The sequence below is a fragment of the Vulpes vulpes genome, chromosome 14 (genome assembly GCF_048418805.1).
Source record: "Vulpes vulpes isolate BD-2025 chromosome 14, VulVul3, whole genome shotgun sequence".
Classification (NCBI taxonomy): Eukaryota; Metazoa; Chordata; class Mammalia; order Carnivora; family Canidae; genus Vulpes; species Vulpes vulpes.
In genome coordinates this window covers 24236342-24253369 of record NC_132793.1, presented here as the reverse complement: position 1 = coordinate 24253369, position 17028 = coordinate 24236342, and positions in this window count along the sequence as shown.

Sequence of the window (17028 nt, the reverse complement as noted above, 5' to 3'; positions counted from 1 at the left end):
TCGTTAAACGTTTTATAGAATTCTTCCTATATTTAAGACCTTTATATAAATAGTACCATACTAAAATAAATAAATAAATAGATAGATAGATAGATAGTACCATACTGTACTTAACCTTCTGAAACTTGCTTTCTTCTGTCAATATATTTCTATGAATCATGTGTAGTTTTAATGTATTTATTTTTGCTTTTACTGCCGGATAGTATTTTATGTGTACATTCCATGTAATTTATCTGTTCTATTGGCTGATGTGCAGGTTATATACAGTCTGTCGCTATTGCATACATGCAGCAATGGGCATTTCTGTACTTGCCTCTTAGTGCACATGTGCAAGTGTCTCTAGGGCAGAAATGTGCCCAGAGGAGGCGTTTCTAGGCTGACATATTTGTAACTTGATTAGATACTGCCAAATTGCTTTCCAAAGTAGTTTTGCCATTTACCCTTCCATCAGCAGTATCTGAGAGGGCCTGTTTTTCCTTATCTCTGTGACCACTTGTCTAACAGATTTTTGTTGACCTGTTGGGTGTAAAAATATATCTCCTTGTGGGTTTTATTTTAAGACTATTTATTTGAGACAGGAAAAGAGAGCATGAGTGGGCTGAGGAACAGAGGGAGAAGCAGGCTCCATGCTGAGCAGGGAGGCCAAGGTGGGGCTTGATCCCAAGAGCCCAGGATCATGACCTGAGCCAAAGACAGGTGGTTAACCAACTGAGCCAGCCGAGCACCCTCTTCGTGTGGCTTTAACTGGTCACCTGAAGACCCTTTAACATCTCTCAAGGAAGGCGCCCCACCCCCACCCCAACTGCATTCCCCCACTCTCCCTACAAGCCCACTCACCCCCACCCCCTACCCCCCCACCCCCACCCCTGCTGCTGTCCATTTTCTTCCTTCTCTTCTCAAACTTTTTCAGAGTTGTTCTGTTCTGGATCTGCACTTCCTCACCTCCCACTCAGTTCTCAGCTATGTGGCCTCTACCCCCAGATCTTGGCTGAAATTTCTACAGCCAAGGTCATCAGGGAACCTGGCCTGAATCCAACAGATGTGCCTCAGCCTGCATTCCCACCTCCCTGCAACATAAATATGCCTTTGGCTTTCTCTTTCCTGCCTCTCCTATCAGTATTTATTCCTGTTCACTCAGTTTCTTCTCTGACCTTAGCAACTTCATCTTTCTCTAGTGCCTTTAACGGTTGATGTTCCTTTTTCCTCTTACTCTGCTCCTCCTTCCTCTGCCATTTCACCATTTACTTCTGTTGTGACCATTTCTGTCAAATTGATCTATGTGTCCGTGGATTAAAACACTGCCTTATGCCAGAAGCCACCAGTTTCTCTTCTCAATCACATGCCCCTTCTCCCCACCATGGGAGTTATTGCTACAGTGAATTTTGTCTTTTTTTTAAAGATTTTATTTATTTATTCATGAGAGACAGAGAGGCAGAAACACAGGCAGAGGGAGAAGCAGGATCTACATGGGGGAGCCCGACATGGGACTCGATGCTGATCCCGGATCTCCAGGATCATGCCCTGCGCCAAAGGCGGTGCTAAACTGCTCAGCCACCCCGGCTGCCCCTACAGTGAATTTTGTCTTAATCATTCCTTTACTTTTCTTTTTTTTTTTTTCTTTGCATTTCTTAATGGGTTTTACTACCTATATTACTATATCTAAACAGCAAATTGTTTAGTTTTGACTGGTTTTTGCCTTTGCATAAATGCAGTCATACTGTATATATTCTTCCTGCAACTTGCTTTTCTCTCGACATTGTTTTTGAGTCATTCTTGTAGATGATGTAAGCTATGGTTCCTTTATTTTCTGTATAATCCATTGTATGTATATACCACAATTTACTAATTCATTAAATTTTTTTAGACTTTATTTGACAGAGAGAGAACACAACTAGGCAGAGTGGCAGGCAGAGAGAGAGGGAGAAGCAGACTCCCCACTGAGCAGGGAGCCCAATGTTGGGCTCAATCCCATGGATCATGACCTGAGCCAAAGGCAGACACTTAACTGACTGTGCCACCCAGGCGCCTCTAATTCATGATATTGTTGATAGGCATTGAGTTGTTGCAGTTTTTTCTACTACAAGTAATACTGCTCGAACATTGTTCACTTATGCTCAGGTGCAGCTTAGCTAGGTAATATGAAACAGTTTCCCAAAATGGTCGCATCAGTCTATATTCCTACCAACTTGGGATAAAAATTCTTGTTCTACCCCCCTTGCCAGCACATCCTGTTATGAATTTTTATTTTCTGCCAACCTGGTAAGTATGAGATGATCTCTCATTGTGGTTGTAGTTTGGATTTCTGTGGCTACTAATGAGGTTACACACCTATTCACATGTACTCATGAATCCTGTCTGGTCCCTTCTCTGTAAAAGTTCCACTCATGTCTTTCCCACTTAAAAATAAGTGGTTTGTTTTTCATTTTCAATTAATAGGAATGCTTTGCATGTTCTGAATACTAGTCCTTTACTAACCATATGTGTTGCAGATATCTTCTCCAGGTTTGTGGTTTGTCTTCTCAACCTGTTTTTTAAGTGGAAATTCTTAGTTTTAATGTAGTCAAATTTATCTTTTCCTTTAGAGTTAGTGGGAGTTTTTGTCTTGTTTTAAGAAGTCTATATATCCCAAGGTCATAAAGAATTTCTCCTGGATTGTTTTCCCAAAGTTTTATGATTCAGTTATGTATGTGGTTGGTATGAGATAGGAATTCTCTTTCACTTTTTTCCCACATGGGGGGGATCCCTGGGTGGCTCAGCGGTTTGGTGCCTGCCTTTGGCCCAGGGTGCGATCCTGGAGTCCCAGGATCGTGTCCCATGTCGGGCTCCCGGCATGGAGCCTGCTTCTCCCTCTGCCTGTGTCTCTGCCTTTCTCTCTCTCTCTCTCTCTCTGTCTATCATAAGTAAATAAATAAATCTTAAAAAAAAAAAAAAAAAACTTTTTTCCCACATGGGTAAGCAGTTGTCCCATCTGTCTTTGGTGCAAGGCGTGATCCCAGGGTCCTTGGATCAAGTCCCGCATTGGGCTCCTTGTGAGGAGCCTGCTTCTCCCTCTGCCTATGTCTCTGCTTCTCTGTCTCTCATGAATAAGTAAATAAAATCTTAAAAAAAAAAAAAAGAATAGTGCATCCTTCCCCCAAGGATGTATAGTATCATCTTCATCATAGATTAAGTGTCCATAAATACATGGTTATTTCTGCACTCTCTATTTTGATGCATTGAACTATGCCAACTCTACCCTGTTGAAATGACTAAAGCTTTATAGTAAATCTTTTTTATTAAGCTGGCTCCTTGCCCAATGTGGGGCTTGACCTCGTGACCCTAAGATCAAGGGTTGCATGGACTACCAACTAAGCCAGCCAGAAGCTCCTAAGACTTCAGAGTAAATCTTGATATCTGGTAGAGAAAGTCCCACCACCACCGTGTTCTTATTCAAGAGTATATAATTTGTAAACAGTGATATACACAGAACTTAAGTATTATACAGATGAATCTTGACAAATACATACATCCATGTAATCTATCCTCCAGCAAAATAAGAGAGTATGTATGAGGTTAATTTTTTTTAAGTTCACATAGAAAAAAAAAAAAATAAATAATAATAAAGTTCACTGGAGGATGCCTGGATGGCTCAATGGTTGAGCGTCTGCCTTCAGCTCAGGGCATGATCCCCGAGTCCCAGGATCAAGTCCCACATCAGGCTCCCTGCATGGATCCTGCTTCTCCTCCCTCTACCTATGTCTCTGCCTCTCTCTCTGTGTATCTTGTGAATAAATAAATAAAATCTTTAAAAAAAAATAAACTTCATATGGAGTGGATGTATCACACGGGGTTTTGGGGTTTTTTCCCCCATTTTTTCATTATTAGGACTGCCGTGAGTTACTTATTAATGCTGAATTCCCTGTATATTTTGGATCATTCCCTTGAGGGGAAAAAAATCCTAGAATTTAGAGTAAAGTAACTAGATCAAAGGACGTAAGTATTTTAAAGGCTCCTCCTCATTTTATTGACATATTTTCTAAAAATCATCTGTAGTGTCTGAGTTAATGTTACTGCGTGTTTACCAGCATGTATATTATCCTTGTTTTTGTTGTGGGGTTTTTTGTGTGTTTTTCTTTGTTTTGTTTTTTGCTGATGTAGTAGGTGAAAATGATACATTGTTGAAATGTACATTTCTTTACTATTGGAGCAAAAGGTTCCAGGACAAACCTAGCAAGAACATCCCACTGATGGGCAGCCTGGGTGGCTCAGTGGTTTAGCACCACCTTCAGCCCAGGGCATGATCCTGGAGACCAGGGATCAAGTCCCACATTGGCCCTGTTGCATGGGGCCTGTTTCTCCCTCTACCTGTGTCTCTGTTGCTCTCTGTGTCTCTCATGAATAAATAAATAAAATCTTAAAAAAAAAAAAAAGAACATTCCACTGAAAGTTTACCGCAGTCTATTGATTCTGTGCCATATACCGTGCGATACTTTATTTTCCAGTTTGTTTCTTCAAAATTGATTGCCATTCCCCTTTTACTGTCATACTTCTCTGGTGGAGATAACTTCTACCTGGCCCATTGCCTGTCAAGTCTCAAACTACCTTGTCGACACTCCTGCTGTGAACTTTGGGGAGGCACATCACCTTTCTTTTTTTCTTTTTTTTAAAGATTTTATTTATTCATTCATGAGAGAAGAGACAGAGACAGAGACAGGGAAAGAGAGAAGCAGGCTCCATGCAGGGAGCCCGATGTGGGACTCAATCCCGGGACTCGACTCCAGGATCACACTCTGGGCCAAAGGCAGGCGCTCAACCGCTCAGCCACCCAGGGATCCCCGCACATCACCTTTCTGAGCCTTGTTTTCCTCTCCTGTAAAATGGGAATAAGAATAATATCACCTTGGGATCCCTGGGTGGCGCAGCGGTTTGGCGCCTGCCTTTGGCCCAGGGCACGATCCTGGAGACCCGGGATTGAATCTCATATCGGGCTCCCGGTGCATGGAGCCTGCTTCTCCCTCTGCCTCTCTCTCTCTCTCTCTGTGTGACTATCATAAATAAATTTTTTAAAAAAATTAAAAAAAAAAAAGAATATCACCTTAGAGGGTTAGTGCTAATCGAAAAGCACTTTACCTTCACATGGATACAGCACTTTACAGGTTACAAAGCACTTTTGAGTCCATTTTCTCATTTTGGAAAATTAATAACTTTTCCTATTAAACAGATACATTATGTGAAATGTAAAAAATATAGAAAAATATAAAAAAGAAACTAATTCAGAGAGATGACTATTCAGAGATTATGGCTATTACCATTTTGATAAATTTCTTCCTAGTCTCTTTTCATTACATATATCTAAGATCATATTGTATAAACTATCTTATATCTTTTTTATACCTAAAATTATCACGTAAGCTAGCTTCATAATGCTCTCATTTATGCCTGGTTGTATTAAAAGTCCTTTGTAAATAATAGCTCATTTAATCATAATAATAATATTAAGTAGGTTTTCCTTATATAGCAAATGAAGAAACTGGCACAGAGAGGTTAAGTAACTTTGCCATAGTCACACAGTTAATATGTAAAGAAACTGGAATTTCAAGCCAGGTGGTCAGACTCCAGATTTTGTTCTTAACTCCTATATTATGCAGTATCTCTTATTACAGAAATTCCAGCCTATGGGTGTATCACAATTTATGTATCCGAGGCATCTATTGTTTCAGTTTCCCTGTTACAAGTAAGACATTAATGTGTCCCACCTTTGATATGTTATGGCTTCAGATAAACACACAGAAATAGAATAGCTTGCTTAAGGAATATCAATATTTGTCAAAGTCCTTTAAAAAAAATATTTATTTATTTATTTATTTATTTATTTGAGAGAGAGAGAGAGGGAGAATGTGAGAGCGAAGGGAAGAGGGAGAGAGAGATTCTCAAGCTGACTCCCCACTGAATGCAGAGCCCAGACCCATTTCATGATACTGAGATCATGACCTGAGCCGAAACCAAGACTCAGTGGCTTGACTGATTGAGCCACTCAGGCACCCCAATATTTGCCAAAGTCTTGATCCAACTTGTCAAATTACCCTCCAGAAATTTGATTCCTGTTCTTGATATTCTCCAAAATTGGATACAATTATAATATTTCAAATATTTTCTAATTTACTGGGTGAAAAAACTTGGCCATACATTCTCCAACCATAAGCTTTATCCTGTTTTTTTAAGATTTTATTTTTTTTATTCATGAGAGACACACAGAGAGAAGCAGAGACACAGGCAGAGGGAGAAGCAGGCTCCCTGCGGGGAGTCCGATGCGGGACTCCATCCCAGGACCCCAGGATCACGACCTGTGCCAAAGACAGATGCTCAACCACTGAGCCACCCAGGCATCCCACATTATCCTTTTTAAAATAAACTTTTTATTTTGATGTAATTGAATATTCACATGCAGTTGTAAGAAATAATACAGAGAGATCCCATGGTCCTTTTACCCTGTTTCACCCAGTGGTGATATCGTGCAATACTATGCAGAATATCACAACCAGGATATTGACGTTGATACAGTCAAGATACAGAACATTTCCATTACCGCAAGAATCCCTCATGTTGACCTTTTATAGCCACACCCACTTCTCTCTTTCTATTCCCCCGTCACTAATCTATAGTCCATTTCTATAATTTTGTCATTTCAAGAATGCTATATAAATGGAACCCTACACTGTATCACCTATTTGGATGGCTTTTCCCACTCAGCATAGTATTCCTTGCTGTGGATGCACTAATTGGTTTACCTAGTCGTCCATTGAAAGACATCTGGGTTGTTTCCAGTTTTTGACTGGAATGAATGAATGAATGAATGAATGAATAAATAAATAAATAAATAAATAAATACAGTTGCTATGAATATCCATGTACAGGTTGTTATGTGAATGTAAGTTTTAATTTTTCAAGGATGAATGCTCAGAAATAGAATTGCTGGGGGCCACCTGGCTGGCTCAGTCAATAGAGCATAAAACTCTTCATTTTAGGATTGTAAGTTCAAGCCCCACATTGGGTATGGGGAATACTTAAAATCTCTTTTTTAAAAAGTGAAATTGCTGGGCTGTGTGGTAATTGCGTGTTTAGTGTTATAAGAATAAACTGCCAAAATATTCTCCAGAGGGGCTGTACAGTTGTGCTATGTGCCCACCGGCAAAAATAGGAGTAATCCAGTTTCTCTGTATCCTTGTGAGCATTTGGTGTTGTCACTATTTTTTATTTTAACCACTCTGATAGGCGTATAATAATATTTCATTGGGTTTTCTAAAAAATATTTATTCATGAGAGACACAGAGAGAGAGGCAGAGACACAGGCAGAGGGAGAAGCAGGCTTCCTATGGGGAGCCCAATGCGGGACTCATTCCCAGGATCCCGGGATCATGACCTGAGCCAAAGACAAATGCTCAACCACTGAACCACCCAGGTGCCCCTCATTGTGGTTTTAACTTGTATTTCCCTGGCAGCAAATGATGTTGGACATTTTCTCATATGTATATTTGCCATTTGTACATCCTCCTGGTGAAATATATCTTTCTCGTTTTTGCCTATTTTCTAACTGGATTATTTGGGAGAGGAATATTGGAGTTATTTGGTGGTGGTGTAGTTATTGTTTAGTTTTGAGAGTTTTTAGTATATTCTAGATAGTAGCCCTATGTCATAAATATGGTTTACAAATATATTATTTTAGTCTGTAGTTTGTCTTTTTATCCTCTTAACAGGGTCTTTCACAAAGCAAAAGTTTTCAATTTTGATGCAGTCCAGTTTATTGGTGTTTCCTTTTATGGATCGTGCTTCTTGGTGTTAGGTCTAAGAACTCTGTGTTAGCCCTAGAGCTCAAAGATTCTCTCCCAGGATGTTTTCTAAAACATTTGTAGGGATCCCTGGGTGGCGCAGCGGTTTGGCGCCTGCCTTTGGCCCAGGGCGCGATCCTGGAGACCCGGGATCAAATCCCACATCGGGCTCCCGGTGCATGGAGCCTGCTTCTCCCTCTGCCTATGTCTCTGCCTCTCTCTCTCTCTCTCTCTCTCTGTGACTATCATAAAAAAAAAAAAAAAAACATTTGTAGTTTTAGGTTTTACATTTAAGTCCATGATCTATTCGAGTTAATTTTGGTAGATGGTGTGCAGTTTGTTTTTGTTTTTGGTTTGGTTTGGTTTTTGGGTGTCTTTTTTTGCTCCTGAGTGTGCAATGGACATTCCAGTTGTTTCAGCACCATTGGATAAGCAGGCTATGTTTCCTCAGCTGAACTGGTTTTGCACCTTTGTCAAAAATCAGCTGGGCACATTTATTTCCATCTATTTCTGAGTTCCCTTTCTTCTTTTTCTTTTTTAAAAATATTTTATTTAGGGACGACTGGGTGGCTCAGCGGCTGAGCATCTCCTTCAACCCAGGGTGTGATCCTGGGGACCCAGGATCAAGTCCCACATCGGGCTCCCTGCATGGAGCCTGCTTCTCTCTCTGCCTGTATCTCTGACTCTCTCTCTCTCTCTCTCTCTCTCTCTTTCTGTGTGTGTGTGTGTGTGTCTCATGAATAAATAAATAAAATCTTTAAAAATATTGTTTTAGGGATCCCTGGGTGGCGCAGCGGTTTGGCGCCTGCCTTTGGCCCAGGGCGCGATCCTGGAGACCCGGGATCGAATCCCACATCGGGCTCCCGGTGCATGGAGCCTGCTTCTCCCTCCGCCTGTGTCTCTGCCTCTCTCTCTCTGTGACTATCATAAACAAATAAAAATTTAAAAAATAAATAAATAAATAAAAATATTTTTTTAATTTAAGTTCAATTTGCCCTGAATTCCCTCTTCTATTCCACTGATCCATGTGCCTGTCCCTCTGCCAGTACTACAGCCTTGATTTCTGTAGCTATACAATTAGTTTTGAGATCAGGTAAATTAATTTATCCGAGTTTGAAAAACTGTTTTAGTTATTCTAGTTTCTTTGTCTTTCCACATAAACTTTATTTTTTTAAAAGACTTTATTTATTTATTCATGAGAGACACAGAGAGAGAGAGAGAGAGAGGCAGAGGGAGAAGCAGGCTCTGTGCAGGGGGCCCAACTTGGGACTCGATCCCGGGTCTCCAGGATCAGGCCCTGGGCTGAAGGCGGCGCTAAACCACTGAGCCACCTGGGCTGCCCTCCACATAAACTTTAGAATGATCCTGTCTACATCTAAAAAATTTTTGCGGCCTGCCTTCAGCCCAGGGCGTGATCCTGGAGTCCCAGGATCGAGTCCCACGTCAGGCTCCCTGCATGGAGCCTGCTTCTCCCTCTGCCTGTGTCTCTGCCTCTGTGTGTGTGTGTGTGTCTTTCATGAATAAATAAAATCTTTAAAAAATAAATAAATAAATAAAAAATAAAAAATTTTTGCGGGCATGCTGGTAGGAATTGCATTAAACTGTATGTGGATTTTCTTTTAAAGGTTTTATTTATAGGGATCCCTGGGTGGTGCAGTGGTTTAGCGCCTGCCTTTGGCCCAGGGCGCGATCCTGGAGACCCAGGATCGAATCCCATGTCGGGCTCCTGGTGCATGGAGCTGCTTCTCCCTCTGCCTATGTCTCTGCCTCTCTCTCTCTCTGTGTGACTATCATAAATAAATTTAAAAAAAATTTTTTTAAGATTTTATTTATAAAAATAAAAAATTAAATTAAAAATAAATAAAAAATAAAAATAAAGATTTTATTTATTGGGGCACCTGGGTGGCTCAGCGGTTGAACATCTGCCTTTGGCTCAGGACCTGATCCCAGCATCCTGGGATCGAGTCCCGCATCAGGATCCCTGCATGGAGCCTGCTTCTTCCTCTGCTTGTGTCTCTGCCTCTCTCTGTGTGTGTATCTCATGAATAAATAAATAAAATCTTTATTTTAAAAAAAAGGAATATGTTTATCTATTGATACTGAACGTTCGATCTTCAAGATAAAATGTTAAGTGAAGAAGAAAGCAAGCACCCTTGCACAACAGTGTGTCTGGTATGTCATTATGTGTTTAAAAGGGAAAAGATGGGGCACCTGGGTGACTCAGTGGTTGAGCATCTGCCTTTGGCTCAAGTCATGATCCCGGAGTCCAGGGATCAAGTCCTACATCCAGCTCCCCACAGGGAGCCTGCTTCTCCCTCTGCCTGTGTCTCTGCCTCTCTCTGTGTGTCTCTCATCAATAAATAAATATATTAAAAAAAATTTTTTTTTAAAGGAGGGATGCCTGGGCGGCTCAGCAGTTGGGTGCCTGCCTTCGGTCCAGGGTGTGATCCTGGTGTCTCGGGATCGAGTCCCGCATTGAGATCCCTGCATGGAGCCTGCTTCTCCCTCTGCCCGTGTCTCTGCCTCTCTCTCTTTCTCTCTCTCTCTCTCTCTCTCTCTCTCTCTCTCTGTGTCTCTTGTGAATAAGTAAATAAAATCTTAAAAAAAAAAATCAGGCTGAATACACAAGCAATGAATAGCGCTTCCTGGAGGGTCCCCCATTCATGCTCAGTGCCATAGTGGACAAAAAATTGTTACACTGGCCTTTTCCCAGCCCAGATACCAACCTAGGGCTCCGGGGAGGCTGTGGGGCAACCTAAGTAATAAACAGAGACAGGCTGGGCCCTGTAGCCTGCCACACTGTCTGCCCTTTGAACCTGCCCTTTGGGTGTTTGCTTTTGCAGATACTTAAGCCTCCAGCCTGGACAGTGGAGAGGGGTGGAGAGGGAAGGAGCCCTCCCATTGGCCAAAGGGCCCTCTGGATTGCCCAAGCCCCGGGGACCAGCACATAGACTCGGAATTCATTGGGAGGCTGCCAGATGGGGGATTGGGATCCAGATCCTGAGGATCCTGACTATGGGGGTGAGGTGGACTCATGCAGTTCTAGGGAGACCTTTCCCACTGTTCCACCCTATCAGGGTGTCTCCCCACCTCTCCAAGTCCTTCCACTACACTCCTTCCAGGCCCCCTCATGTTTGTAAGTGTCCCTTGGGTGGGCCTTGATGTCAGTGCTGGGATCCACACAGGTTGGGTACAGAGGTGTGGGATTTCTCGGAGAGCTTGGAACAGAACTCACCCAAACCCCCTCAGTCCTCTCATCGTAGACCACTACATCACAAGTGGTGAGAGGGCCTATGAGAGTTCCAGGAGCCAGCTGCACCCACCCACAGACACACTTCTGGGAACCCTCAGACTCAAATGGGGATGTGCACAGCTATGTATCATTATGTCAAAATTGTCTGATTATGTGTCTGACTGTCCCACTACTTCCAAGAGTCAGGAATGTGTCTGGTTTTGCCCACTGCCATATTCCCAATGTCCATTCAGTGTCCAGCACACAGAAGGCACCCAATATTTGTGGAATGAATTAATGCTCTCAGATGTAGGCTCAGGAACCCACCTTGTGGTGTGTCCTGGCTTCAGCCCACAGACCTGGCTATCTTTGGAGTGGGGATCAGGAACTCTGCAAATCCAGGTCTCTAACGTCCCCGGCTGAAACTGGAGCCTTCCCCTGAGGGGCTGGATGTTTTCTTGGGTCAAGAAAACAACCAGCAGTCAAAAAGAATGAAATCTTGTCATTTACAATGATGTGGATGGAACTTGAGCACATTATTCTAAGCTAAATAAGTCAATCAGAGAAAGACAAATACCATATGATTTCACTCATATGTGGAATTTAAGAAACAAAACAGATGCACATAGGGGAAGGGAAGGAAAAATAAAATGAGAAACGGGGAGGCAAACCATAAGGGACTCTTAACTATGAGAAACAAACTGAGGGTTGCTGGAGGGAAGGTGGGTAGGGGGTGGGGCAACTGGGTGATGGGCATTAAGGAGGGCATTCAAAATAATGAGGACTGGGTAATGTATGCAACTGAAGATTCACTGGATTCTACCTCTAAAACTAATAATAAGGTATATGTTAATTAAATTGAACTTTAAAAAAATTTTTAAGATTTTATTTATGGGCAGCCCTGGTGGCGCAGCAGTTTAGCACCGTCTTTGACCCAGGGCGCAATCCTGGAGACCCGGAATCGAGTCCCAGGTCGGGCTCCCTGCATGGAGCCTGCTTCTCCCTCTGCCTGTGTCTCTGCCTCTCTCTCTCTCTCTCTCTGTGACTCTCATGAATAAATAAAATCTTTTTAAAAAATAAATAAATAATCACACAGAAGAATGCAAAATGAATACAGTTTGCTCTGAGAACTTGTAACAGGGGTGCCTGGCCCAGTCTGGCCGTCCTAAAGTGAGATCTGAGGAAGGAGTCCAGCAGCGGATGAGCAGCAGACGAGGCGGGGGGGTCAGAGAGGGAGCTTATGCTAGGCAGCTGTAAAAGTTCCCTCCCCCTTGGCTGCCCCTCTGTGGGCTCTGTTTGCTGGCAATCCTGACAGCATCTGCCACCTAGGAGGTCAGTGACTAATGTAGGGAGCCAACCTTTACCCCATACTTCCAGGAGAGGGCACCCTGCTCCTAGGTTTCGCTTTTGCCTACCAAAGTCCTGTGATAGCATAAACCTCCCAGCTGCTTTAGAAGACAAAATAGTTTATTGCTCCCTCTTGTAGGAGAAACTAAGAGATAATTTTGATGGATAAGGTTAGTAGTCTGTTGACTTGTTTTGAGAGTCTTTAGGGACGCCTGGGTGGCTCAGCGGTTGAGCGTCTGCCTTTGGCTCAGGGTGTGATCTTGGAATCCTGGGATCCAGTCCCACATCGGGCTCCCTGCGTGGAGCTTGCTTCTCCCTCTGCCTATGTCTCTGCCTCTCTCTCTCTCTCTCTCTCTCTGTGTGTGTCTCTCATGAATAAATAAATAAAATCTTTAAAAGAGAGAAAGTTTTTAGCCCATGGAAGCATCTGCTCTGGCAGTGGATAGTGACATTCACTATAATAATACTATCTGATATTTACTAAGTACTTTCTATGCTCCACCCTATAGGTTAGATGCTGCGATTATACCTATTTTACAGATGAAAAAAACCGAGGTTTATAGTGGTCAACTGGCCCAAAGTTAGGAAGCACTGGTAACATCTGACTCTTGGAACCCTCTTGATAAGCATTGTGCTATTCTGTTTTCCTATCATGCTCTTCCCAGTACCCCACCACACACTGGGAAGTACCAGATGCTGTATGTGAAGAAGACACAAGGGGGAATGACACAAAGACCCCTTTCCTGTGGAGCTCCATATTAGTGGGAAAAAAAAGATTTTATTTATTTATTTATGAGAGACACAGAGAGGAGGGCAGAAACACAGGCAGAGGGAGGAGAAGCAGGCTCCATGCAAGGAGCCCAACATGGGACCCGATCCTGGGGCTCCAGGATCATGCCCTGAGCTGAAGGCAGACACTCAACCGCTGAACCACCCAGGTGCCCCGATAAATAAAATCTTTTAAAAAAATTAAAAATAAAATAAAGGCAGTTATAACTGCCTAAACCCTCATACACATGCTCATTCACACATACACATTTTCCTGGCCATCACACACAAATACACTTATATTCTCACTCACTCATACACATGCACACACATTCATTCATATATTCAGTACACACTCCCACTTAGGTGTTCGACAAAGATTGGCCCTTGACCTGTGCTTTAACTGTCACAGCCCTGGAGCCCAAGGTTCAACCAACGCTCTGTGAGCTGTTTGTAACACCCCTCCCTTCTTCTTCCCCTCCCTTTATTCCACAAACATTGCTGGCCACCCACTGGAGAGAAGACTGCTGGGGAACATGGATGACTCAGAGCTGGCTCCTGCCCTCCAGGAACTTCCTACCTCTGGGGGAGAAAGACTCACCAAGAACCACCACTTAGACCATGGACACCAAGGCACATCTAAGCAAAGCATCCAGAAGGGAGGGAGGGAATGATGTATCAGCCTGGAGACTATGGAGGTTTCTCAGAGAAAGAGGCACCTATCTGGGTCTAGAAAGAACCAGGCAGAGAAAGCAGAAAGAGACCTGCTCCAGCATGGATACATTTGAAAGTAGTCATGGCAGAGTTTAAAAAAAAAAAAAAAAGTGAGGGAAAATAGCAGCTAACATCAGGAACTCTTTCAAACCCTCCATGTAGGGGATCCCTGGGTGGCCCAGTGGTTTAGCACCTGCCTTTGGCCCAGGGTGTGATCCTGGAGTCCCAGGATTGAGTCCCACGTCAGGCTCCCATCATGGAGCCTGCTTCTCCCTCCTCCTGTGTCTCTGCCTCTCTCTCTCTATGTCTATCATAAATAAATAAATCTTTAAAAAAAAAAAAACCCTCCATGTAGATTATCCTGTTTAACCCCCTCAATAATCCTATGGGATAAAAAAAATCATTAACTACATTTTGTAGATAAGGAAACGAAGGTCAGGAAAACCCAGCTGATAAGCTGCAGAGTCAGGATCTGAACTCAGTTCCATCTAGCTCCAAAGTGTAGACTCATGGTGCCAGGGTTCTGCTGCTTTGACTGTGATCACTTCTGCTTCCCACACATAGATACCCCTCCTCTTTCCCCTCCTGACACTGAAGGGGACCCTGACAGGGGCAACCATATAGTATCACTCTCCCCACTGCCTTCAAAATCTAAGTATCCTAGTGCTTCCTGCCCAAGAAGAACTTTCTGGTAGTGTGCCCTCATAGACCATATTATATTGTTTTGGTTTGGGCAAACAGCTTTATAAATATTGTGCCTCTAAATTCTTCACAGAGGATTAAACGCCTAGAAGGCCAAGACTCCTCCAGCGCAGCCACCAGGTCTTGGGCAAATCTGCATCCCAGCCTCTGGCTTCAGGACTGGCCCAGGGGAGCCACCTGGATAAGATTTTTGGACTGGAAGGTAGTCCTTGGGATGTTTGCCCAGTAGATGATGTTTTCTGATACTTTGTATCAGTTGCCCCCCAAAAGAAGGTATAAAGTATGAATTAGTTGCCCATTTTTTTAAATTTGAAGAGTTCCGACAGAAATCCATATTTCTAAGTTCTCTTGAAAAAATGATCGGGGGGATCCCTGGGTGGCTCAGCGGTTTAGCGCCTGTCTTTGGCCCAGGGCGAGATCCTGGAGTCCCAGAATTGAGTCCCACGTCGGGCTCCCAGCATGGAGCCTGCTTCTCCCTCCTCCTGTGTCTCTGCCTCTCTTTCTCTGTGTCTATCATAAATAAATAAATAAATAAATAAATAAATAAATAAATAAATAAATAAATAAATATCAGATCTGGGAATTGAGTGTATGTTGTCATATAACAATGGGTGGGAAAAAAAATGGGCAGGCAAGTCAGATAGCTGCCCTCTCTAGATGGTGTATAAGTTCTCCAGGCCAACATACATCCTGGCCCTTGGCCCACTTAAGTTGTTCTGGCAGTCTGATCTCTGGCTTAGTTTTCTCAACAGTCCAGGATCATCCCAATGATCATTGTTTGCCATTCTTCCTTGAGAGACACAGAGAGCGAAAGGCAGAGACACAGGCAGAGGGAGATGCAGGCTCCATGCAGGGAGCCCAATGTGGGGCGTGATTCTGGGACTCCAGGACCACACCCTGGGCCAAAGGCAGGTGCTTAACCGCTGAGCCACCCAGGCGTCCCATTTGTTGCCAGTCTTATTTGCATTGCAGCCACTGAGTTGTTTGCCCCTATGCTAGATGTCTCCACATTGCAGGACTTCCTGTGTTGGTTTTATTTACCTATCTTCTAGTTGCCACTGGGATCCTAAAATGCAAGTATTAACACTAATCCCTGTGGGGCACCTAGTTGGCTCAGTCTGTGGAGCATATGACTCTTGATCTCAGGTTGTTTGAGCCTCATGTTGGATGTGGAGATTACTTAATAAAATCTATTTAAAATAATAATAATAACCCCTTAAACTCAAGCTTCCAGGATGGATCCTTGCAGCCTCCTTGTGAGGGGGGCAGGGCTGGAATTGTTACACATTTGACTAAAGAGTAAACAGGGGGGCACCTGGGTGACCCAGTTAAGTGGCTGCCTTTTGGCTCAGGTTATGATCCTGGGGTCCTGGGATCCAGCCCCACATTGGGCTTCCCGCTCAGCAAGGTGTCTGCTTCTTCCTCTCTCTCTCTGCCTCTCCTGCTCAGGTTATGATCCTGGGGTCCTGGGATCCAGCCCCACATTGGGCTTCCCGCTCAGCAAGGTGTCTGCTTCTCCCTCTCTCTCTCTGCCTCTCCTCTGTCTTGTGTTCTCTCTCTCTCTCTTTTACTATCTCTCAAATAAATAAAGTGATGAGCCTTAAGCATCACAGAGTCAGCAGTGGACAAGTGCCTGGGGGTGGAACAGCTCACACCCAGATAGGGAGTTGGATATACCAGTGGTCATGTGGCATGAGGATTGTGCTCTGAGATCCTGGATCCTGGGGGTAGAAGAGGACAGTCTAAAAGGAGGACAAAGAGCTTGGCACCACTTCCCCATGGTGGTCTGAGGCTAATTGTTGGTAATCTGTCGTGGCATCTAGTTAGCTATCACTATGTAACAAATCACCCATGTTTAGTGGCATAAAACAATAATTATTATTATTACCTTTCAGTTTGGGGGTTGATTGAGCTCAGCTGGGCAGTTCTTACTCTGGGTCTCTTGTGTGGTTGCAGTTAGATAGTGACTGGACTGATGTCATCTTGAAGGCTTCCTCATGCACAGGACTGCCAGGTGATGCTGGCTGTCAGCTGGGACCTCAGTAGGCTGTTGCGGGACACCTGCACATGGCCTCTTCATGTAACCTGGGCTTCCTCCTAGCATGGTAGCTGGGTTCCAAGGATGAGTGTCCCAAGAGAGAGCCAGGCAGAATTTGTGTAATCCTTTTTTTCTTTAAAAACTTTTTTCCTGGGGATCCCTGGGTGGCTCAGTGGTTTAGCACCTGCCTTTGGCCCAGGGCGCTATCCTGTAGTCCCCGGATCGAGTCCCACGTTGGGCTCCTGGCATGAAGCCTGCTTCTCCCTCCTCCTGTGTCTCTGCCTCTCTCTCTCTCTGTCTATCATTCATAAATAAATAAATAAATAAATAAATAAATAAATAAATCTTTAAAAAATAAAAACATAAAAACATAAAAATATTTTTCCTAACTTTCTGCGCTCTAGCTCATGGTGGCAGCAGCA